Raw genomic sequence first — 25,597 nt, 5'->3', positions numbered from 1 at the left:
AAGTTGTCTTTTTCTTTTTCAGTCTAAAAACTCTCTCAAGTCTTAGTCTTCTTTTAATGTTCAAGTCTGTCTAATTCCCGTGCTCCCTTTTTCTCTCAAATCTCCTCTTTTTAATGTCAAGAATGACTCTATATATAGCAAGACAAGTCTTCAATTCCCAACCCCAAATTATTCCCCTAATGACATGCTTTGTCCCACTTATTAATGTTTTCTTTATTTTAAACCTTGTCCCACATGCCTTCATTAAATAAATACCACATTCCCAACCCATTATAATTTGTCTCTCATGCCTACATTAAATAAGTACAATATTTCCAACCCATTATAATTTGTCTTGTCCCCCATTATGTTAAACAAGTATATCAAAAACCCCACCCCATTATATTTTGTCCCTCATGCTTAATATAAAGAATCAAAATAATGTTCAATTACCAAAATACCCCTCCGACCTTATTGCAATTACCATTCTACCCCTGAATGCAATACAATTTACCAAACTACCCCCATCAGCTCTAAACAATCAATTAATCAAACTTAACCAAAATATAGCCAAGATGACCAATTTCTCAACAATCTTCAACAACAAATCATATGAACACGATGAACAACACAACTCCAAATTAATGAAAATAAATTAACCATATCGGGAACCAATCCTGGTTAATTTAGACCATCAATGGATGAGCAAGGATACAACAATACAAACAACAAAATACATGACTCAAACTAAATCAACAAATCAGAAACAAACATAAACTCACATTAAATCACTGGATTTAAACATGAACTTCAAACAAAGATGAACATGAACTAAATCTGTTTTTAAACAACAAACATGATGGATTGAATGATTCAAACAATATTAATAATTTCTGGAAAAATACATAACACATGAAACAAATTGAAGAAATAATTAATTATATTTCAATTTGAATCTAACAAACATTAAACTAACAAATATTTATCGAAACAATAATACAAACATGAAAAACAACTAATTAACTTCCATTTGAAATCTGAAAATTAATTTAACAAAGCACATGAACAAACTAATTAATTCAAACGATAGACATGAACAAAACAAACATTTGTCGATCTTAGATTCGAGAATATCAAAACGAACTACGGACAAAATAAAACTCAAAATCTACTAACCGGATCGACACGAAATATGTACGGACTGTTCCGACAAACCTCGACCAAATGACGACGAACTCGAACCTTATTAGCAACTGAAGCCATGCCGAAGCACTAGCCGCAGTTGACGCGGCAGAACAGGAGCAACTGGGGTGCGATTGAAGAAGACGAAGCAGCGGCGACTGGTCGTGTACGCGAAGAAGATGAAGGTGAGGCAGCAGCTCGGAGACGGCTTGGCCATGGCGATGCTCAAGCTTTGAAGAAGACGAAGTGAGGCAGCAGCTCGCGAAACGGAAGCAGCTGTTCGTGCATTCGGTTGTTCGAGCTTGAAGCGGACGACAAAGCCGACGGGGACGAAGGAAGATGAAACAGCTGCGTGAACAGTAGCAGCAGTTCGTCGATCTCCAACTCGAGCAGCCATGGACATTTCAAGCAGAAGCAGGAGCGTCCGGTCATGGCGAGGTCGAAGGCAGTAACAGCAGCCATGGCGGACTGCTTGTGGTCGTTTATGGTGAAGCAGCGACGACTGGTTACTCCGACGAAGATGAAAGATGGTTACTCCGACGAAGATGAAAGCAAAGCATAGAAAGGGCAGCCATGGTCGCCGGAGGTGAAGGACGTCACGAAGAAGACGGGGCAACAGTGACGGGGCTGGACGATGGTGGTGTTTAGGTGGTGGGGAGGCAGAGGGGCTGCCATGGATGCTTGGGGTGTTTGGTATTTTTGGAGAAGAAGAAGCAAAAGGGTGTGGGGGGCGGATGGTTTCTTAGTTTTTAGGGTTTTTGGTTTTTTTTTTGTTTTGTTTTGTGTTTTGACAAAAATGAAGAAGGGGGTTGGGTATTGGGTTAATGGGGCGGACTAGGTCGACCCGGTTTGAAGTGGACCGGGTCATGGGGAAGATTGGGCAATTATTTGGGCCTGAGGTTGAAATTTGAAGAAGTGGCCTAATCCGATTTTTCTTTGTATTTTTGTTATTTTTTCTTCTTTTATTTTCTAAAACTAAATTATAAAAATACTTAAATTATTATTAAGAACTAAATTAAGTTATAAAAGTGCAAATTAACTCCCAATAACAATTAACGCACAATTAAGTAATAATTAAGCATAAAATTATTCATTTGGACATTAAATGCTAAAAATGCAAAAGATGCCTATTTTTGTAATTTTTAATTTTTGTAAAACTAATTTAATTACTAACAATTGTAGAATTAAATCCTACATGCAAAATGCGACATATTTTTATATTTTTTATTAATTTAACAAATAAACAAACACAGACAAATACAAACAATTATCCAAAAATATCATAAAATCTCACAAAATTGCACACCAAGGAAAATCATTTTATTTGAATTTTTTGGGAGTGATTCTCATATAGGGCAAAAATCACGTGCTTACATATATATATATAGTGCCTTATATATAGCTTATATGTATTAGATATATATAGAGTTTATATGTATTAAAGATACATATAAACTCTCTCTCTCTCTCTATATATATATATATAGTTATATATATATATATATATATATATATATATATATATATATATAGTTTATATGTATTAGATATATAATATATATACTATATCAAATTTAAACACAAAATAAATTGCAAAGAAATATTCAAGGGAATGTCTTATAATTTTATTATTACGACATTAACAAAAATCACAATATCTTTCTTAGTCTTCCTCCCCCAATGGAATGAGCACAACAAGGTACTAATACCACCATTAAAAGGAAAAAAAAACTAAAGAAGATGTGCCAAAATACAAGTTACATATTAGTCTATGTATTATCTCTAACAAATCTCATAAATCCTTTAAGGTCCGGAGGAATTTCCGTTGGTGGTGGTGGAAAAGAAGCTTGTTCATCACCGCTTCCGAGCGAAGCAGCATCCTGCGCAAGTTCCGCTAGCATTTCTTCATAAGCTTCGTCTATCTCCGGTTGTGATTCTGCAAGTCCAAAATTTCTTCTTTCCGAATGGTAGCCATTTTTGCCAATTCTTCACGATCTTTATTTGGATCATAATATAAAATACCACCGGTGACAGTGTTAATTCCCGGTTGAACTAGATTTGACCCTGTACTAGGGTTAACCGTATTATCTACACTTGTCCCCTCTTGTGCAGCTTTTATTTGTAAATATCTAGCTTTATCTCTAGGGTGTGTATTTATGTGTCTAGTCAAACTACCTGTACTGCTACGGTCTCCAGTAAATTTATGAGCCATCAAAGACCCACAAGTTTTACACTTAGCCTTATTCGTTCTCTTAGTTGAGTAAAAAAATGCCAAACAAGAGATGTTTCGTGCCGTTTAGAAGGTTGTCTATTAAAAGTAGGGGTTACTACATGAGGGTCAGACGGGGCATCAGTTGGGTTATTAACAGGACTAGTAGGTGTATCATCTAAATCTGATTGTGTTTCATCTAAATCATCATTTTACTCTACATTTTCAAAGATAGTTTGATTAGGATAAAGAGCATTCATAACTTCTTCATTTAATTGTTGACCTGGTGCAACTGTGAACACCTAATATTTGCACTATTTTAACACCTCCTAAAATTATTAGTGTTTTATTATTTTAATTATTTTTCTCAATTTTTGTGACTTTAATTGCATATTTCCTATCATAAAATACTAAAAACAAATATAGTTCTTTCTTCATTTGTGCATTTTATGAATTAACTAGATGTTCAGTTGGTGAATTAATCTAGTTAATTGATCATTAGAATAAGTTATTTAATTAATTTATTTGTGTAAAATTAGTTTAATAAGTAGGATTAAGGAAGAAATTTGGCCAAATTTGAAAGAAAAAGTGTCCAAGAGTGCAAGATAAAGGGCTGCCATTGAAAGGGTCTGAAACTACGTAGTTTTGCCTCAAAACTACGTCGTTTCACTAAATGAAACAAGATAAAATCATACCCATCCATTCCATCTTGATCCAATGGATCTCATTCACTCTTGGCTTCGGTATTTAAAGCCTCAAAAATCTGAAAATTGTCCTCATTTTCACCCATAATTCTTTTCTCCTTCTTCTCTCTTCTCTCTCTCTTCACTCTCTCTACGCCGCCCCAGCTCCGCCCACCGCCGCCGGCGGACCACCTCCAAACACATCCAAATTCACACCATGTAATCTCTACAACTTCCTCCTTCCATATCTCCAAACCAAATCCTTCAAAAATCCCTCAAACTCCTTGAATCTTAGATCTAGGAAACTTTTCCGTCATTTTTTTGCCCAAATTCTTGAAGCTCCAACCGCTACCACCCCACAATACTTACATCAATGGATAGAGCTCCTCAAGACCTAGCTATTGATACCAATTTCACCATGAAAATCCGGCCAAATTCCGGCGACCTCCCCGAACACCCTCTTTTGGCATACCACCATTTTTTCGGCCACTTGAATTATAAAATGGTAAAAATCCTATTATTTTTCGTGGCTGATTTTTTATTTTATTTTTATTTTTTCAGATCTTATTTTTGTCTATTATTAATTATTTTAGCATTAGTTTTTGAAGTTTGAAATGTCAAATTTTCTGTTTTTGCACTTGTTGAAGTAGTAAAATAGTTTTGTGTTGATAAAAGTGAGGTAGTGAAAAATACTTAAGAGTATATGGTACTTGTTTGATTGTTTATTTACTACTTCAAGACTCTTTGAGTACAACACTCAAAAGTCAAATTGTTTGGTAAGAAAATGTAGACCTTTGGACAGTGTTTGAATAAAAGTCTGTCTTTGAATAGTGGAGAGCAGATTTTGTTTGAAATACTTGACAAGATTTGAACCAGAAAGTCTGACATTTTGAATTTAAGAGCAGATTTTGTAGAAAAATCTGTCAAAAAAATTGATTTTTAATTTTTTTGAAATAGCTGATTGTTTTGATATAAAAGGAGGACACTCCATCTTACTGAGGGAGCTAGACACATAAAAAAGAGAAACAATCAGTAGCTATAATATCCCTTAGCAGCTTTTGTGAGTTGATTCTTAAGTGAAAAACTTGTTTAAGGAAAATAGAGTAGTCTTGAAAGATTTTTCTGGAGTTACATAATTGTACTGTTTTGCTGGGGTATTTCTAGTTTATTTTCTTGGGTTTGAATCTGCCGGTTGTCGCTGTCTTTTGCTGTTGTTGCTGCCCGTTTAATTGTTTTGCTGTTGATTTTGGAAAGAGCTGACTCTGTTGTATTTGTTCTTCTTTTTGCTGTCCAGGTAATTTTCGGACCATGTAAACTCATAAAATCGAGTTGGAATGAAAGATAATGACGCTGGGAAATATTAGTAGTTTTATCCTTCTATTGTAATTCATTTTTATATGCTCTTGAATGTTTGATAATGTTATAACGATATGTTAGTTAATTAAATTGTGTTAAGCATCTTTAATTATTTTTATTTTTGCAAAATATTAGATATAATTCCACTGGCATTTGGTTGTCTGAAATGAGCATATATATTAAAATTTGAACCCTTGTAGCCATGTTTGTCCCTTTGTTATCACCAAGCTAAGTTTTTTTTTATTTTTATTGTTATTATTATTATTATTATTATTATTATTATTATATTTTAGAGTCCCAATAATCTTTTTTTTAACTCTTAAAAATACTTATTTAGTAAGGTAGTTAAGTTGTATATTAGAAAGACAATCTGTAAATTTATTTTTGTAAATAGTTGGCTACGGATTGCAAATAGTAAGATATGGCCAAATCTGTAACTTAGCTTTAAAAGGCCATATCTACAGATTTAAAGTCCAAAAGCATATGAGCTTTTGGATTTTGTCTTGGACATGAGCCCATTTGACTCCATCAACCCAATAGTGGGTTGCCTCATTCAATGTCAAGACAAGCCCACATCTTACTAGTTTTAAGCAATGTCAATTGATAATTTTCTCTCATTACTCTCATCTTTTTAATTAGTATTAATAAAAATAATTTTCTCTCATTAGTTAAGTTGTAGATTATTATTCAAATATTTTCTTTATTTTTTAAATAAAAATAAATAAAAACGGACATAAGAAAAGCATAAAAATCAAATAAATCACAGTTTATCCAAGTTTAATTCAAGCCAAATGTAGTCAATAAAGTGACCGTGCTAGAACCACGGGACTTAGGGAATGTCTTACACCTCCTCCCTGGTCAACCGAATTCCTTACCCAAACTTTGTTTTCGCAGACTAATAATAATAGAGTCAAACCTTCCTTTGAATAGAGATTCAAATAAAAGGTGACTTGGAACACCAATAAAAATCAATTCCAAGTGGCGACTATGTAAATAAAATAATCTCTACTTCAAATTTGTCACTTTAATTGGAAAAGCTCTTTAACCCACAATCCGTTACATTTTGCACACTTATCTCTTGGAGGGGTAAAAAAGGGTGTGACAGCTCTGGCGACTCTGCTGGGGAAAATCAGAATTCGAGCTTGTACATGTTGACTTTTATTAATTTTGTATATACTGTGATTTATTTGGGTATAATGTGCTACTTGTTTGCTTTTTACCGCTTTGATATTTTTGAACGGTACATATAAACTGTCTTCTCACGCACCCCCTCCGAGTCTTCTTGAATTAAAATTGGGCATTTGCTTGACATAGCCCGCTTTCTTTGAGATAGTCGAGGTGTTTGTCACCCGGTGAAGGATTTTAGTCTCACCTATTTTAGGCGGGGAGCACCACCAGTCAAGCTGGAAAGCAATGCTACCGGTACACTGACCCTCCTCGGCTCGAGTTGTTCGCTCGAGTAAGCCATTCTAGATACCTTTTCCACCAAGATTTAAACCTAGGAGAACAAACCTCATACCAGATTTTCCTAGTAGGTTCGCTCTATGTGCATCACATGCATTTGACTTAGCGAAACTCGACATAGGGGCCGGGTCCGTATAAGACAGGTATCCTATTTGAGACCATCATATTCACGTATGTGCTACTTGATACATCATTTGGAAGGCTTACTTGCATTGTCGACCGGCTTTAGAAAATTAGTGTAGCAGAATTATTGAAAAAAAGGTACCCTGTTTTACCGAACTACGCGGGTCTGATTCTCATCGGATGTGAGATACGTAGGCAAACCTCATCGGTTCCGGCCCCCAATTTTCAAAAAAATAAAAATTCAAATATATTTCCCTTTACTTCCTTCTTTAGAAAATAATTTCTTAGAGACCCCAATTTTAAAAAAATCAAAAACAAAATTCAAAAATATTTTTTTCTTTTTTATTTTATAAGTCTTTCTTCCACAAAAAAAATCAAAATCGGATTATTTTTTTCTCCAAAAATCACAATAAATAAATAAATGAAAAAGAAAAAAAAATCGAAAATTCCAAAAACAATTGTTGAATTCCAAAATATTTTTTTTCAAAAATTAAAAAAAAATATTCGAAACTCAAAAATATTTTATTTCTTCTTTAGAAATGTTTATTTAAAAAATTCCAAAAAAAAAATAAACTTTAAAAACGAAAAAAAACTTTTTTTAAACTCTTTCTTTCTACAATTCCAAAAACAAAATGAAAAAAAATCAAATTTCAAAAAACAATCGCTCTTCTTTAGAAGTCTAACTTTCAACAATTCAATAAAAGAATTGAAAAAAAAGTTCTTTCTTCTTTTGAATCCTTTCTTTCTACCAAAAAAAAATCCAAAATTATTTTCCTTGTTAGGAGTTTTCGTGGAGTTATTTGTATATGAGTAAAAAACGAGAGTTAGTTTGTGTACTTTTTCCTGATTTTTTCTAAACTACGTAATGATCTGATTCATGTGGCATCATGATACGTAGGCAATCCCCTTCGGATTCGATCATAACCATAGAATTAACTGAGGAAAAAATAAACTAAAAAAAAGAAAAAAAAAAGAGAAAAAAAAGAGAGTGACAAAAAATAAAAGAGCGACCAAAAAAAAAGAAAGGAGAATGCCAAAATAATAAAAAGCGACGGAGACGAAATAAAATCAAGAGTGATTAAATAAAGGTAGAAATAAAAGAAAAGAGGTACATACTTAAAGGGTTAATTAAGGCTGGGATGAAATATGCAACCGTTCAAACACATGGTAGAAATGTTTAACTATTAGGTGTATTGCATCCCCAACGTGCGATTTCCTATGTGTTAAATGTCTCAAAACTAACGAGGTTGTGGTGTGAGCAAATTAGTCAGGTTCTGTTCAGGAGGTTGGTTTTGTTGGTATGCAGTGATGAACACACAACCTTGCACGCGGCCACAATATTATACACAAAACCGAGCTCCACCTCCCAGAAATGCACATCCTTACCCAGCTCCATATAATCCCCAACCAAATGATCTCCGATACAATCCTCGCCCAAGAGAGCCTTTCAGAGGAATCAGTTCACCCCTATTGGTGAATCATATTCAAGCTTGTTCCAAAAGCTAATCAGGCTAGATCTATTGCATCCAGTGGCCCCGAAATGGCCGAACCCCGAGTCCCCCTCGCACCGAGCTGATGCTAGATGTGAATACTACTCTAGAGCAGTGGGACACAGTACAGAGGACCATTGGACCCTCAAAAGGGTAGTTGAAGATTTGATTGAAACTGAAAGAATCGGTTTTCGGGATGAAGAAGCTTCTGATGTGATGAACAATCTATTGTCTGCCCACAACATTGGGCCAATGGTCAGAATGATTTGTGAAGCTGAGGAATTTGATCCGGCACCGAAGGCCGTTGCAGCCTTTACCGAGATAAAAAAAAAGCCAAAAATGGTCGACAAGCATGAAAGTTTCCCATCAAACGGGAGTCTTAGTGGCCAGTCTTGCTATCCTTTCTGCATCCGGATTATCTCAGGGTGTGATCCGGATGTTTTACCTTATTATCTTAATTTCTGATGCAAACCCTTCTATCTTCAAAAATTGAAAAAAACATCAAATAAAAAAAATAAAAAATAAAAAAATCAAATGAAATTAGTATTTCATTTTCCAGGAATGTCTCTTTTCTTAATCTTGTCATTTTTCTTTCTTATTCTATTTTTAGTTTTGTTAAATGCAGATTTCAATAACATGACATGCTTGCGGACTTCATGCCCAGATCCTGAAAGCTGTCAGGCCTCGAAATAATGAATCAAGGATTAGATCGAAATGAAGATAAAGTTTAAGGAAATAAAACAAAGAGTTGGAACAACTGAAGGAAAATTGGTTCCCAGATTGGAAAGGTCCGTACATTACAACAAGAGTACAGCCAAAAGAGTGCGTTGCACTTGGAACACATCGAAGGAAATGTCCCTGAAATAACTGTCAATGCAAAAGCAGTCAAAAGGTACTATGTTGGATCCTCCATATAGTACTAATATTCTCCAATTAGGATGACAAAGGCTTTCATTCTCGCTAACCAAACACTATCAACCCTTTGCAAACCCTTTGAGCCGGCTCCCATTCTTTGATCACCCTTTTTGGAACCTGAAAGTGTTATTGAAAAATGAAATGAAAAAAAAAAGAAGAAAAAGAAAAAAATGTACAAAAAAAAAAGAGGAAGAAAAGACAAAGAAAAAGAAAAACAAAAGAGGAAAAGGAAAGGAAAAAGAAAGAGCAAACAAAACAAAACAGAAAAACGAAAGAAAGAAAAAGTTCCCTGAACTACGTTCGACTTGATTCCGAAAGGATACGTAGGCAACCTCTCTCTGGGGTTCAGTCACACCAAAATAAAAATTCAAATTCCCCCAAAAGTGAAACTGGGGCAGATATTGTAATAGTCCGGCGATGATCCCGCCTGAATGGTTCCAAAGTTGTAATTCGATCCAAATCATTTTTACCCAAATCCTTTCAAGTCCTTCCGATCAATCGGTAAGAATGTTCAAGGATCTGAGAACATGACTACTTGGATCCGATGCAATAAAAATAATAGAAATAAAATGAGAGAGTCTTATTGGTGAAAACTCACACGGGTACCATGAGGCGATGGTAAGAAGAGAAATGAAAAATAAGAGAGTCTTGTTAGTGAAAACTCGTAAAGAGCACTATAAGGCGAGAAGAAAAATGAGAGAGGTCAGCTCGTGAAAACCCGCAAAGGGCGCCCCTGATCGAAAAGAGGATCCTCACAGCCATCGGCACCGACAGAGTCCTGGCAAGGTTTCTCGATTTTGAGGAAAAAATTGTGATGAATTTCTAAGAGTCAGACGGTTTACACAGATCAGGCATCCAGTCCAAAAGGCATGTCATGTTCATTGAAGTCTGCATGTACTCCAGATAAGTCTTTCTTTCCTTTCCCAGAAAGGGACACTTATTGTTTTAAACTCATTCTCCATTCCATTGTTTGTTTTCTTTGAATCCCTTTCGGTCTAACACTGTTCTGAAACTAAGACAAAGAAAGGATGGCAAGATTAATTTATAGGGTTCTCATTTGGCGCGAGCTAATGTGCAGAAAGGCACCCAGCCTCGTACGGGCATCAAGTCGACCCCGACTAGCCATGACGGCCGATGCTTCGAAATCAAAACTTTTGGAAAGAGAAAATCAAATGGAGTGCCTATAAAGGAAAATGAAGTTGAAAAGGTTGAGTCCCACGTGGCTAACCGTCTCGCCAAAGAGTTGAAAAAAGCCAATGCATCCCAAATGCTCTGAATTAGAAGTCGGGAGAAAGAAGCCAGAAAAGAAAGGCCAATGAAGGCAAAATAAAATTGGAAAAGGTTAAGTCCCACGCGACTAGCCGTTGCAGCAAAGTTTGAGGAACCGAAATTCCCCAATGCTCCGAAGAAAAGAAAAGAAAAAAAAATGATGAAAAAAAGAATATAAAAAAATAAGAAAAAAAAGAGAAATCAGAAGGAAAAGGCCTACGAAGGCAAGATAAAGTCGAAAAGGTTGAGTTCCACCAACCAATCATCATGACAAAGTCTAGATAAGCTAGAGTTTCTCCAGAGTCAGAAAGGCAATCGATATTTAGGAAGCAACCAGTTTCACTTGAAAGGGCTGAGATCAAGTGATCAAAACAATCAAGTCTACAAAACCAATCACCACTTTGAAAACTCACAAATTATTCTTTGTTTGAAGCAGGAATAAAACATGTAGAATGGTGATTCTAAAAGAAGGAATGTCACCAAACGTAAGCTCCTTAAAATCTCCATTTTTCTTTTACTTTCGGCATACATCTCTATTGTTCACACCTACTATTTTTATGTAGCTTAACCCAGGTAGAACCGTTTCGCCTAGGGGGATGCAGCTCCTAGTTTCCGGGTAGAAGTACTCTTCGCTCAGGTTATTTTTATGTAGCTTAACCCAGGTAGAACCTTTTTCTCCTAGGGGGATACAGCTCATAGTTCCGGGTAGAAGTACTTTTCGCTCAGGTTATTTTTACGTAGCTTAACCCAGGTAGAACCTTTTTCTCCTAGGGGATCCAGCTCATAGTTCCGGATAGAAGTACTCTTTGCTCAGGTTGTTTTACATAGCTTAACCCAGGTAGAACCTTTTCACCTAGGGGGATCCAGCTCATAGTTCCGGGTAGAAGTACTCTTCGCTCAGGTTGTTTTTACGCAGCTTAACCAAGGTAGAACCTTTTCACCTAAGGGGATCCAGCTCATAGTTCTGGGTAGAAACACTCTTCGCTCAGGTTGTTTTACATAGCTTAACCCAGGTAGAACCTTTTCACCTAGGGGGATCCAGCTCATACTCCGAGTAGAAGTAATCTTCGCTCAAGGTGTTTTACGTAGCTTAACCCAGGTAGAACCGTTTTGCCTAGGGGGATCCAGCTCATAGTTACGGGTAGAAGTACTTTTCGCTCAGGTTGTTTTATGCAGCTTAACCTAGGTAGAACCTTTTCGCCTAGGGGGATCAAGCTCATAGTTCCGGGTAGAAGTACTCTTTGCTCAGGTTGTTTTACATTAGCTTAACCCAGGTAGAACATTTTCGCCTAGGGGGATCCAGCTCATAGTTCCGGGCAGAAGTACTCTTCGCTCAGGTTATTTTTATGTAGCTTAACTCAGGTAGAACCGTTTCGCCTAGGGGATCCAGCTCCTAGTTTCCGGGTAGAAGTACTCTTCGCTCAGGGTGTTTTACGTAGCTTAACCTTGGTAGAACCATTTCGCCTAGGGGGATCCAGTTCATAGTTCCGGGTAGAAGTAATCTTCGCTCAGGTTGTTTAATAAAGTTTAACTCAGATCGAACCTTTTTTCACCTAAAAGGATTCAACACTTTATTAATAATACATGGTGCTAATACTCGATTCTATTTTCTTCTAGTAAGAGAAGGTACCAGCCCCTAATTACATTTCCTTTCAGTAGTACGGGATACCGATCCCTGGTTACACAATCATTCGTTACCAAATTTTATCTCTTTTAGCTAGTTTATACTACTATTTCTGTCTACCTTTTCAATAAATTAGACAATTTGCAGATTTCTCTAATAACTCACAAAATTTTTCTAGTGCCAGACTAGGGCAGAATTTTTTTTTGTTCGTTTTTGATGGTTTTGCAGGCTCGGCCGTATAGCACAAGTGAAGATTAAAGCTTGCAGTTTCAGTTTCTCATCAGAAGGAAGAAGTTTTTCGATCACATGATAGTTGGAGTTAACTTTGACAATGTGTCAGTAACCTAGCTTCTCAAGATTCATCTTCTCAATTTCAGATCAGGAAAGCAAGCAACTGAAATTGAGTCATAATCGTTTCTTCAAAGAGTATCAAAATCCAATCTAAGGTCAATGCAAGTGAGCAGGTCAAGAATCAAGATTTGACTCCAGAAGACGCATAGATAGGCATTTTGTACTTTTAGTTTGCAGACATATATAATACTCTTTTCTTTTTCTTTTTTGATGTAAGAAGCGAGTAACAGCAATAGCAACAGCGACAACAACAGCAACAACAGTCTTAACTCTAGTGTCCGGTAGTCCCAGCTACCAAATTTTTCCAGAACTACACTGAGTTGATTCCTTTATAGCCAAAGATATGTAGGCAGCCTCGGAAGCAAGGTTCGGTCACTTTTTTTTTCAAAAAAAAAAATTGCTTCCATTGGAGTGACATGTGAGCAAAAATTAGCTATGACATTCACTTTTCTTTGCACGAAAACTCTTCATGTTCTCGAGCAAAGAGGGCAGCTGTGAACACCTAATTTTTGCATTATTTTAACACCTCCTAAAGTTATTAGTGTTTTATTATTTTAATTATTTTTCTCAATTTTTGTTACTTTAATTGCATATTTTCTATCATAAAATACTAAAAAAAAATATAGTTCTTTCTTCATTTGTACATTTTAAGAATTAACTAGTTGTTCAGTTGGTGAATTAATCTAGTTAATTGATCATTAGAATAAGTTATTTAATTAATTTATTTGTGTAAAATTAATTTAATAAGTAGGATTAAAGAAGAAATTTGACCAAATTTGAAAGAAAAAGTGTCCAAGAGTGTTAGATAAAGGGCTGTCATTGAAAGGATCTGAAACTACGTAGTTTTGCCTCAAAACTACGTCGTTTCACTAAATAAAACAAGATCAAATCATACCAATCCATTCCATCTTGATCCAATGGATCTCATTCACTCTTGGCTTAGGTATTTAAAGCCTCAAAAATTTGAAAATTGTCCTCATTTTCACCCATAATTCTTTTCTCCTTCTTCTCTCTTCTCTCTCTCTTCACTCTCTCTACGCCGCCCCAGCTCCGCCCACCGTCGTCGGCCGAAAATCGCCGTCGCCGGTGGACCACCTCCAAATTCACACCATGTAATCTCCACAACTTCCTTCTTCCATATCTCCAAACCAAATCTTTCAAAAATCCTTCAAATTCCTTGAATCTTAGATCTAGGAAACTTTTCCGTCACTTTTTTCCCCAAATTCTTAAAGCTCCAACCGCTACCACCCCACAATACTTACATCAATGGATAGAGCTCCTCAAGACCTAGCTATTGATACCAATTTCACCATGAAAATCCGGCCAAATTCCGGCGACCTCCCCGAACACCCTCTTTTGGCATACCACCATTTTTTCGGCCACTTGAATTATAAAATGGTAAAAATCCTATTATTTTTCGTGGCTGATTTTTTATTTTAATTTTATTTTTTCAGATCTTATTTTTGTCTATTATTAATTATTTTAGCATTAGTTTTTGAAGTTTGAAATGTCAAATTTTCTCTTTTTGCACTTGTTGAAATAGTAAAATAGTTTTGTGTTGATAAAAGTGAGGTAGTGAAAAATACTTAAGAGTATATGGTACTTGTTTGATTGTTTATTTACTACTTCAAGACTCTTTGAGTACAACACTAAAAAGTCAAATTGTTTGGTAAGAAAATGTAGACCTTTGGACAGTGTTTGAATAAAAGTCTGTCTTTGAATAGTGGAGAGCAGATTTTGTTTGAAATACTTGACAAGATTTGAACCAGAAAGTCTGGCATTTTGAATTTAAGAGCAGATTTTGTAGAAAAATTTGTCAAAAAGATTAATTTTTAATTTTTTTGAAATAGCTGATTGTTTTGATATAAAAGGAGGACACTCCATCTTACTAAGGGAGCTAGACACACAAAAAAGATAAAAAATCAGTAGCTATAATATCCCTTAGCAGCTCTTGTGAGTTGATTCTTAAGTGAAAAACTTGTTTAAGGAAAATAGAGTAGTTTTGAAAGATTTTTCTGGAGTTACATAATTGTACTGTTTTGGTGGGGTATTTCTAGTTTATTTTCTTGGGTTTGAATCTGCCGGTTGTCGCTGTCTTTTGATGTTGTTGCTGCCCGTTTAATTGTATTGTTGTTGATTTTGGAAAGAGCTGACTCTGTTGTATTTGTTCTTCTTTTTGCTGTCCAGGTAATTTTCGGACCATGTAAACTCATAAAATCGAGTTGGAATGAAAGATAATGACGCTGGGAAATATTAGTAGTTTTATCCTTCTATTGTAATTCATTTTTATATGCTCTTGAATGTTTGATAATGTTATAACGATATGCTAGTTAATTAAATTGTGTTAAGCATCTTTAATTATTTTTATTTTTGCAAAGCATTAGATATAATTCCACTGGCATTTGGTTGTCTGAAAGGAGCATATATATTAAAATTTGAACCCTTGTAGCCATGTTTGTCCCTTTGTTATCACCGAGCTAAGTTTTTTTTATTTTTTATTATTATTATTATATTTTAGAGTCCCAATAATCTTTTTTTTATCTCTTAAAAAATATTTATTTAGTAAGGTAGTTAAGTTGTAGATTAGAAAGACAATCTGTAAATTTATTTTTGTAAATAGTTGGCTACGGATTGCAAATAGCAAAATATGACCAAATCTGTAACATAGCTTTAAAAGACTATATCTGCAGATTTAAAGTCCAAAAGCATATGAGCTTTTGGATTTTGTCTTGGACATGAGCCCATTTGACTCCATCAACCCAACAGTGGGTTGCCTCATTCAATGTCAAGACAAGCCCATATCTTACTAGTTTTAAGCAATGTCAATTGATAATTTTCTCTCATTACTCTCATCTTTTAAATTAGTATTCATAACAATAATTTCCTCTCATTAGTTAAGTTGTAGATTATTATTCAAATCTTTTCTTTAATATTTTTTTAAAATAAATAAAAACGGACATAAGAAAAGCATAAAAATCAAATAAACCACAGTTTATCCAAGTTTAATTCAAGCCAAATGTAGTCAATAAAGCGACCGTGCTAGAACCACGGGACTCAGGGAATGCCTTACACCTTCTCCCCAGTCAACAGAATTCCTTACCCGAACTTTATTTTTGCAGACCAATAATAATAGAGTCAAACCTTCCTTTGAATAGGGATTCAAATAAAAGGTGACTTGGAACACCAGTAAAAATCAATTCCAAGTGGCGACTCTGTAAATAAAATAATCCCAACTTCAAATTTGTCACTTTAATTGGAAAAGCTCTTTAACCCACAATCCGTTACATTTTGCACACTTATCTCTTGGAGGGGTAAAAAGGGGTGTGACAGCTCTGACGACTCTGCTGGGGAAAACCAGAATTCGAGCTTGTACATGTTGACTTTTATTTGGTTTTATTAATTTTGTATATATTGTGATTTATTTGGGTACAATGTGATACTTGTTTGCTTTTTACCGCTTTGATATTTTTGAACGGTACATATAAACGTTCTTCTCACGCACCCCCTCCGAGTCTTCTTGAATTAAAATTGGGCATTTGCTTGACATAGCCCGCTTTCTTTGAGATAGTCGAGGTGTTTGTCACCCGGTGAAGGATTTTAGTCACACCTATTTTAGGCGGGGAGCACCACTAGTGAAGCCGGAAAGCAATGCTACCGGTACACTGACCCTCCTCGGCTCGAGTTGTCCGCTCGAGTAAGCCAGTCTAGATACCTTTTCCACCAAGATTTAAACCTAGGAGAACAAACCTCATACCAGATTTTCCTAGTAGGTTCGCTCTATGTGCATAACATATATTTGACTTAGCGAAACTCGACACAAGGGCCGGGTCCGTATAAGATAGGTATCCTATTTGATACCATCATGTTCACGTATGTGCTACTTGATACATCATTTGGAAGGCTTACTTGCATTGTCGACCGGCTTTAGAAAATTAGTGTAGCAGAATTATTAAAAAAAAGGTACCCAGTTTTACCGAACTACGCGGGTCTGATTCTCATCGGATGTGAGATACGTAGGCAAACCTCATCGGTTCCGGCCCCCAATTTAAATAAAAAAATCAAATATATTTCCCTTTACTTCTTTCTTTAGAAAATAATTTCTTAGAGACCCCAATTTTAAAAAAATCAAAAAGAAAAATTCAAAAATATTTTTTTCTTTTTTATTTTATAAGTCTTTCTTCCACAAATAAAAACCAAAATCAGATTTTTTTTCCTTCAAAAATCACAAAAAATAAATAAATGAAAAAAAAATCGAAAATTCCAAAAACAAAATTGTTGAATTACAAAATATTTTTTTTTCTGCTTCAGAAGTTCTTTTTTCAAAAATTGAAAAAAAAAATATTCGAAATTCAAAAATATTTTATTTCTTCTTTAGAAGTGTTTATTTCAAAAAATTCCAAAAAAAAAATTCAAAAAAAAGAAACTTTAAAAATTCAAAAAAAAACTTTTTTTTAATTCTTTCTTTCAACAATTCCAAAAACAAAATGAAAAAAAAAATCGAATTTCAAAAAAAAAATCGCTTTTCTTTAGAAGTCTCACTTTCAACAATTCAATAAAAAAATTGAAAAAAAAAATTCTTTCTTCTTTTGAATCCTTTCTTTCTACCAAAGAAAAAATCCAAAATTATTTTCCTTGTTAGGAACTTTCGTGGAGTTATTTGTATATGAGTAAAAAACGAGAGTTAGTTTGTGTACTTTATTCCTGATTTAGTTTGTGTACTTTATTCCTGATTTTTTTCTGAACTACGTAATAATCTGATTCATGCGGCGTCATGATACGTAGGCAATCCCCATCGGATTCGATCATAACCATAGAATTAATTGAGGAAAAAATAAACTAAAAAAAGAAAGAAAGAAAAGAAATAAAAAGAAAAAAAAGAGAGAAAAATAAGAGAGTGACAAAAAATAAAAGAGTGACCAAAAAAAAGAAAGGAGAATGCCAAAAAAATAAAAAGCGACAGAGACGAAAAAAAATCAAGAGTGATTAAATAAAGGTAGAAATAAAAGAAAAGAGGTACATACTTAAAGGGTTAGTTAAGGCCGGGATGAAACATGCAACCGTTCAAACACATGGTAGAAATATTTTACTATTAGGTGTATTGCATCCCCAACGTGCGATTTCCTAGGTGTTAAATTTCTCAAAACTAACGAGGTTGTGGTGTGAGCAAATTAGTCAGGTTCTGTTCAGGAGGTTGGTTTTGTTGGTATGCAGTGATGAACACGCAACCTTGCACGCGACCACAATATTATACACAAAACCGAGTTCCACCTCCTAGAAATGCACATCCTTACCCAGCTCCATATAGTCCCCAACCAAATGATCTCCGATACAATCCTCGCCCAAGAGAGCCTTTCAGAAAGAATCAGTTCACCCCTATTGGTGAATCGTATTCAAGCTTGTTCCAAAAGCTAATCAGGCTAGATCTATTGCATCCAGTGGCCCCGAAATGGCCGAACCCCCGAGTCCCCCTCACACCGAGCTGATACTAGATGTGAATACTACTCTAGAGCAGTGAGACACAGTACAGAGGACCGTTGGACCCTCAAAAGGGTAGTTTAAGATTTGATTGAAACTGAAAGAATCGTTTTTCGGGATGTAGAAGCTTCTGATGTGATGAACAATCTGTTGTCTGCCCACAACATTGGGCCAATGGTCAGAATGATTTGTGAAGCTGAGGAATTTGATCCGGCACCGAAGGCCGTTGCAGCCTTTGCCGAGATAGAAGAAAAGCCAAAAATGGTCGCCAAGCATGAAAGTTCCCCATCAAACGGGAGTCTTAGTGGCCAGTCTTTCTATCCTTTCTGCATCCGGATTATCTCAGGGTGTGATCCGGATGTTTTACCTTATTATCTTACTTTCTGATGCAAACCCTTCTATCTTCAAAAATTGAAAAAAAAAATCAAATAAAAAAAATCAAAAATAAAAAATAAAAAAATCAAATGAAATTAATATTTCTTTTTCCAGGAATGTCTCTTTTCTTAATCTTGTCATTTTTCTTTCTTATTCTCCTTTTAGTTTTGTTAAATGCAGATTTCAATAACATGACATACTTGCAGACTTCATGCCCAGATCCTGAAAGTTGTCAGGCCTCGAAATAATGAATCAAGAATTAGATCGAAATGAAGATAAATTTTAAGGAAATAAAAACAAAGAGTTGGAAAAACTGAAGGAAAATTGGTTCCCGGATTGGAAAGGTCCGTACATTACAACAAGAGTACTGCCAAAAGAGTGCGTTGCACTTGGAACACATCGAAGAAAATGTCCCTGAAATAACTGTCAATGCAAATGCAGTCAAAAGGTACTATGTTGGATCCTCCATATAGTACTAATATTCTCCAATTGGGATGACAAAGACTTTCATTCTCGCTAACCAAACACTATCAACCCTTTGCAAACCCTTTGAGCCGGCTCCCATTCTTTGATCACCCTCTTTGGAAACTGAAAGTGTTATTGAAAAATGAAATGAAAAAAAAAGAAGAAAAAGAAAAAAAAATGTACAAAAAAAAGAGGAAGAAAAGACAAAGAAAAAGAAAAAGAAAAGAGGAAAAGGAAAGGAAAAAGAAAGAGTAAACAAAACAAAATAGAAAAACGAAAGAAAAAAAAGTTCCCTGAACTATGTTCAACTTGATTCCGAAAGGATACGTAGGCAACCTCTCTCTGGGGTTCAGTCACACAAAAATAAAAATTCAAATTCCCCCAAAAGTGAAACTGGGGCAGATGTTGTAATGGTCTGGCGATGATCCCGCCTGAATGGTTCCAAAGTTGTAATTCGATCCAAATCATTTTTACCCAAATCCTTTCAAGTCCTTCCGATGAATCGGTGAGAATGTTCAAGGATCAGCGAATACGACTACTTGGATCCGATGCAATAAAAATGAGAAAAATAAAATGAGAGAGTCTTATTGGTGAAAACCCACACGGGCACCATGAGGCGATGGTAAGAAGAGAAATGAAAAATAAGAGAGTCTTGTTAGTGAAAACTCGTAAAGAGCACTATAAGGCGAGAAGAAAAATGAGAGAGGTCAGCTCGTGAAAACCCGCAAAGGGTGCCCCTGATCGAAAAGAAGATCCTCACAGCCATCGGCACCGACAGAGTCCTGGCAAGGTTTCTCGATTTTAAGGAAAAAATTGTGATGAATTTCTGAGAGTCGGACGGTTTACACAGATCAGGCATCCAGTCCAAAAGGCATGTCATGTTCATTGAAGTCCGCATGTACTCCAGATAAGTCCTTCTTTCCTTTCCCCGAAAGGGACACTTCTTGTTTTAAACTCATTCTCCATTCCATTGTTTGTTTTCTTTGAATCCTTTTCGGCCTAACACTTTTCCGAAACTAAGACAAAGAAAGGATGGCAAAATTGATTTATAGGGTTCTCATTTGGCGCGAGCTAATGTGCAGAAAGGCACCCAGCCTCGTACGTGCATCAAGTCGACCCCGACTAGCCATGGCGGCCGATACTTCGAAATTAAAACTGTTGGAAAGAGAAAATCAAATGGAGTGCCTATAAAGGGAAATGAAGTTGAAAAGGTTGAGTCCCACGTGGCTAACCGTCTCGTCAAAGAGTTGAAAAAATCCAAGGCATCCCAAATGCTCTGAATTTGAAGTTGGGAGAAAGAAGGCAGAAAAGAAAGGCCAACGAAGGCGAAATAAAATTGGAAAAGGTTAAGTCCCACGCGACTAGCCGTTGCAGCAAAGTTTTAGGAATCGAAAGTTCCCCAATGCTCCAAAGAAAAGAAAATAAAAAAAATGATGAAAAAAGAATATAAAAAAAGAAGAAAAAAAGAGAAATCAGAAGGAAAAGGCCTATGAAGGCAAGATAAAGTCGAAAAGGTTGAGTTCCACCAACCAATCATCATGACAAAGTCTAGATAAGCTAGAGTTTCTCCAGAGTCAGAAAGGCAATCAGTATTCAGGAAGCAACTAGTTTCAGTTGAAAGGGCTGAGATCAAGTGATCAAAACAATCAATGCCACAAAACCAACCACCACTTTGAAAACTCACAAATTATTCTTTGTTTGAAGCAAGAATAAAGCATGTAGAATGGTGATTCTAAAAGAAGGAATGTCACCAAACGTAAGCTCCTTAAAATCTCCATTTTTCTTTTACTTTCGGCATACATCTCTATTGTTCACACCTCCTATTTTTATGTAGCTTAATCCAGGTAGAACCGTTTCGCCTAGGGGGATCCAGCTCCTAGTTTCCGGGTAGAAGTAATCTTCGCTCAGGTTATTTTTATGTAGCTTAATCCAGGTAGAACCTTTTTCTCCTAGGGGGATCCAACTCATAGTTCCGGGTAGAAGTACTCTTCGCTCAGGTTATTTTTACGTAGCTTAACCCAGGTAGAACCTTTTTCTCCTAGGGGATCCAGCTCATAGTTCCGGGTAGAAGTACTCTTCGCTTAGGTTGTTTTACATAGCTTAACCCAGGTAGAACCTTTTCACCTAGGGGGATCCAGCTCATAGTTCCAGGTTGAAGTACTCTTCGCTTAGGTTGTTTTTACGCAGCTTAACCTAGGTAGAACCTTTTCACCTAGGGGGATCCAGCTCATAGTTCTGGGTAGAAGCACTCTTCGCTCAGGTTGTTTTACATAGCTTAACCCAGGTAAAACCTTTTCACCTAGGGGGATCCAGCTTATATTCCGAGTAGAAGTACTCTTCGCTCAAGGTGTTTTACGTAGCTTAACCCAGGTAGAACCGTTTTGCCTAGGGGGATCCAGCTCATAATTCCGGGTAGAAGTACTCTTCGCTCAGGTTGTTTTATGCAGCTTAACCTAGGTAGAACCTTTTCGCCTAGGGGGATCAAGCTCATAGTTCCGGGTAGAAGTACTCTTCGCTCAGGTTGTTTTACATTAAGCTTAACCCAGGTAGAACATTTTCGCCTAGGGGGATCCAGCTCATAGTTCCGGGTAGAAGTACTCTTCGCTTAGGTTGTTTTTACGTAGCTTAACCCATGTAGAACCGTTTAGCCTAGGGGGATCCAGCTCATAGTTTTTGGTAGAAGTACTCTTCGCTCAGGGTGTTTTACGTAGCTTAACTCAGGTTGAACCGTTTCGCCTAGGGGATCCAGCTCCTAGTTTCCGGGTAGAAATACTCTTCGCTCAGGGTGTTTTACGTAGCTTAACCCAGGTAGAACCGTTTTGCCTAGAGGCATCCAATTCGTAGTTCCGGGTAGAAGTAATCTTTGCTCAGGTTGTTTAATAAAGTTTAACTCAGATCGAACCTTTTTTCACCTAAAAGGATTCAACACTTTATCAATAATACATGGTGCTAACACTCGATTCTATTTCCTTCTAGTAAGAGAAGGTACCAGCCCCTGATTATATTTTCTTTCAGTAGTACGGGATACCGATCCCTGATTACACAATCATTCGTTACCAAATTTTATCTCTTTTAGCTAGTTTATACTACTATTTCTGTCTGCCTTTTCAATAAATTAGACAATTTACAGATTTCTCTAATAACTCACAAAATTTTTCTAGTGCCAGACTGGGGCAGATTTTGTTTTTGTTCGTTTTTGATGGTTTTGCAGGCTCGGCCGTATAGCACAAGTGAAGATTAAAGCTTGCAGTTTCAGTTTCTCATCAGAAGGAAGAAGTTTTTCGATCACAGGATAGTTGGAGTTAACTTTGACAATGTGTCAGTAACCTAGCTTCTCAAGATTCATCTTCTCAATTTCAGATCAGGAAAGCAAGCAACTGAAATTGAGTCATAATCGTTTCTTCAAAGAGTATCAAAATCCAATCTAAGGTCAACGCAAGTGAGCAGGTCAAGAATCAAGATTCGACTCCAGAAGACGCATAGATAGGCATTTTGTACTCTTAGTTTGCAGACATATATAGTACTCTTCTCTTTTTCTTTTTTGATGTAGGAAGCGGTAACAATAATAGCAACATCGACAACAACAGCAACAACAGTCTTAACTCTAGAACTACACTGACTTGATTCCTTTATAGCTAAGGATATGTAGGCAGCCTCGGAAGCAAGGTTTGGTCACCTTTTTTTTTTCAAAAAAAAATTGCTTCCATTGGAGTGACATGTGAGCAAAAATTAGCTATGACATTCACTTTTCTTTGCATGAAAACTCTTCATGTTCTCGAGCAAAGAGGGGCAGCTGTGAACACCTTGCACTATTTTAACACCTCCTAAAGTTATTAGTATTTTATTATTTTAATTATTTTTCTCAATTTTTGTGACTTTAATTGCATATTTCTTATCATAAAATACTAAAAAAAAATATATAATTCTTTCTTTATTTGTGCATTTTAAGAATTAACTAGTTGTTCAGTTGGTGAATTAATCTAGTTAATTGATCATTAGAATAAGTTATTTAATTAATTTATTTGTGTAAAATTAGTTTAATAAGTAGGATTAAGGAAGAAATTTGGCCAAATTTGAAAGAAAAAGTGTCCAAGAGTGCAAGATAAAGGGCTGCCATTGAAAGGGTCTGAAACTACGTAGTTTTGCCTCAAAACTACGTCGTTTCACTAAATGAAACAAGATCAAATCGTACCCATCCATTTCATCTTGATCCAATGAATCTCATTCACTCTTGGCTTAGGTATTTAAAGCCTCAAAAATCTGAAAATTGTCCTCATTTTCACCCATAATGCTTTTTTCCTTCTTCTCTCTTCTCTTTCTCTTCACTCTCTCTACGCCGCCCCAGCTCCGCCCACCGCCGCCGCCGGCGGACCACCTCCAAACACCTCCAAATTCACACCATGTAATCTACACAACTTCCTCCTTCCATATCTCCAAACCAAATCCTTCAAAAATCTCTCAAACTCCTTGAATCTTAGATCTAGGAAACTTTTCCGTCACTTTTTTGCCCAAATTCTTGAAGCTCCAACCGTTACCACCCCACAATACTTACATCAATGGATAGAGCTCCTCAAGACCTAGCTATTGATGCCAATTTCACCATGAAAATCCGGCGATCAAAATCCGACCAAATTCCGGCTACCTCCCCGAACACCCTCTTTTGGCATACCACCATTTTTTCGCCACTTGAATTATAAAATGGTAAAAATCCTATTATTTTTCGTGGCTAATGTTTTATTTTATTTTTATTTTTTCAGATCTTATTTTTGTCTATTATTAATTATTTTAGCATTAGTTTTTGAAGTTTGAAATGTCAAATTTTCTTTTTTGCACTTGTTGAAGTAGTAAAATAGTTTTGTGTCGATAAAAGTGAGGTAGTGAAAAATATTTAAGAGTATATGGTGCTTGTTTAATTATTTATTTACTACTTCAAGACTCTTTGAGTACAACACTCAAAAGTCAAATTGTTTGGTAAGAAAATGTAGACCTTTGGACAGTGTTTGAATAAAAGTCTGTCTTTGAATAGTGGAGAGCAGATTTTGTTTGAAATACTTGACAAGATTTGAACCAGAAAGTCTGGCATTTTGAATTTAAGAGCAGATTTTGTAGAAAAATCTGTCAAAAAGATTGATTTTTAATTTTTTTGAAATAGCTGATTGTTTTGATATAAAAGGAGGACACTCCATCTTACTGAGGGAGCTCTAGACACACAAAAAAGAGAAAAAATCAGTAGCTATAATATCCCTTAGCAGCTTTTGTGAGTTGATTCTTAAGTGAAAAACTTGTTTAAGGAAAATAGAGTAGTCTTGAAAGATTTTTCTGGAGTTACATAATTGTACTGTTTTGCTGGGGTATTTCTAGTTTATTTTCTTGGGTTTGAATCTGCTGGTTGTCGCTGTCTTTTGCTGTTGTTGCTGCCCGTTTAATTGTTTTGCTGTTGATTTTGGAAAGAGCTGACTCTGTTGTATTTGTTCTTCTTTCTGCTGTCCAGGTAATTTTCGGACCATGTAAACTCATAAAATCGAGTTGGAATGAGAGATAATGACGCTGGGAAATATTAGTAGCTTTATCCTTCTATTGTAATTCATTTTTATACGCTCTTGAATGTTTGATAATGTTATAACGATATGTAAGTTAATTAAATTGTGTTAAGCATCTTTAATTATTTTTATTTTTGCAAAGCATTAGATATAATTCCACTGGCATTTGGTTGTCTGAAAGGAGCATATATATTAAAATTTGAACCCTTGTAGCCATGTTTGTCCCTTTGTTATCACCAAGCTAAGTTTTTATTATTATTATTATTATTATTATTATTATTATTATTATTATATTTTAGAGTCCCAATAATTTTTTTTATCTCTTAAAAAATACTTATTTAGTAAGGTAGTTAAATTGTAGATTAGAAAGACAATCCGTAAATTTTTTTTTTGTAAATAGTTGGCTACTGATTGCAAATAGCAAGATATGACCAAATCTGTAACATAGCTTTAAAAGGCCATATCTGCAGATTTAAAGTCCAAAAGCATATGGGCTTTTGGATTTTGTCTTGGACATGAGCCCATTTGACTCCATCAACCCAATAGTGGGTTGCCTCATTTAATGTCAAGACAAACCCACATCTTACTAGTTTTAAGTAATGTCAATTGATAATTTTCTCTCATTACTCTCATCTTTTAAATTAGTATTCATAACAATAATTTTCTCTCATTAGTTAAGTTATAGATTATTATTCAAATCTTTTCTTTAATTTTTTTTAGAATAAATAAAAACGGACATAAGAAAAGCATAAAAATCAAATAAACCACAGTTTATCCAAGTTTAATTCAAGCCAAATGTAGTCAATAAAGCGACCGTGCTAGAACCACGGGACTCAGGGAATGCCTTACACCTTCTCCCCGGTCAACAGAATTACTTACCCGAACTTTGTTTTCGTAGACCAATAATAATAGAGTCAAACCTTCCTTTGAATAGGGATTCAAATAAAAGGTGACTTGGAACACCAGTAAAAATCAATTCCAAGTGGCGACTCTGTAAATAAAATAATCCCTACTTCAAATTTGTCACTTTAATTAGAAAAGCTCTTTAACCCACAATCCGTTACATTTTGCACACTTATCTCTTGAAGGGGTAAAAA

At 35.6% G+C, this 25,597-nt stretch overlaps 3 long non-coding RNA genes across 3 annotated transcripts; all 3 read left to right on the top strand.

Annotated features, from left to right (window-relative positions):
• The first annotated feature begins 4,148 nt into the window (after positions 1-4,148).
• LOC138886415 (uncharacterized) lies at positions 4,149-5,499 on the top strand. Its single transcript, XR_011405140.1, has 2 exons — positions 4,149-4,558; positions 5,348-5,499. It is a non-coding gene; the product is annotated as an uncharacterized lncRNA (long non-coding RNA).
• Positions 5,500-13,625: 8,126 nt separating this feature from the next.
• On the top strand, positions 13,626-15,085 carry LOC104248475 (uncharacterized). The gene is made up of 2 exons (XR_716462.2): positions 13,626-14,043; positions 14,833-15,085. It is a non-coding gene; the product is annotated as an uncharacterized lncRNA (long non-coding RNA).
• An 8,170-nt stretch (positions 15,086-23,255) lies between these two features.
• Positions 23,256-24,704, top strand: LOC104216326 (uncharacterized). The gene is made up of 2 exons (XR_708453.2): positions 23,256-23,661; positions 24,452-24,704. It is a non-coding gene; the product is annotated as an uncharacterized lncRNA (long non-coding RNA).
• Positions 24,705-25,597: the final 893 nt, after the last annotated feature.

This window comes from Nicotiana sylvestris, chromosome 2 (genome assembly GCF_000393655.2).
Source record: "Nicotiana sylvestris chromosome 2, ASM39365v2, whole genome shotgun sequence".
NCBI classification, from domain to species: Eukaryota; Viridiplantae; Streptophyta; class Magnoliopsida; order Solanales; family Solanaceae; genus Nicotiana; species Nicotiana sylvestris.
This window is presented reverse-complemented; position numbering and strand designations above follow the sequence as displayed.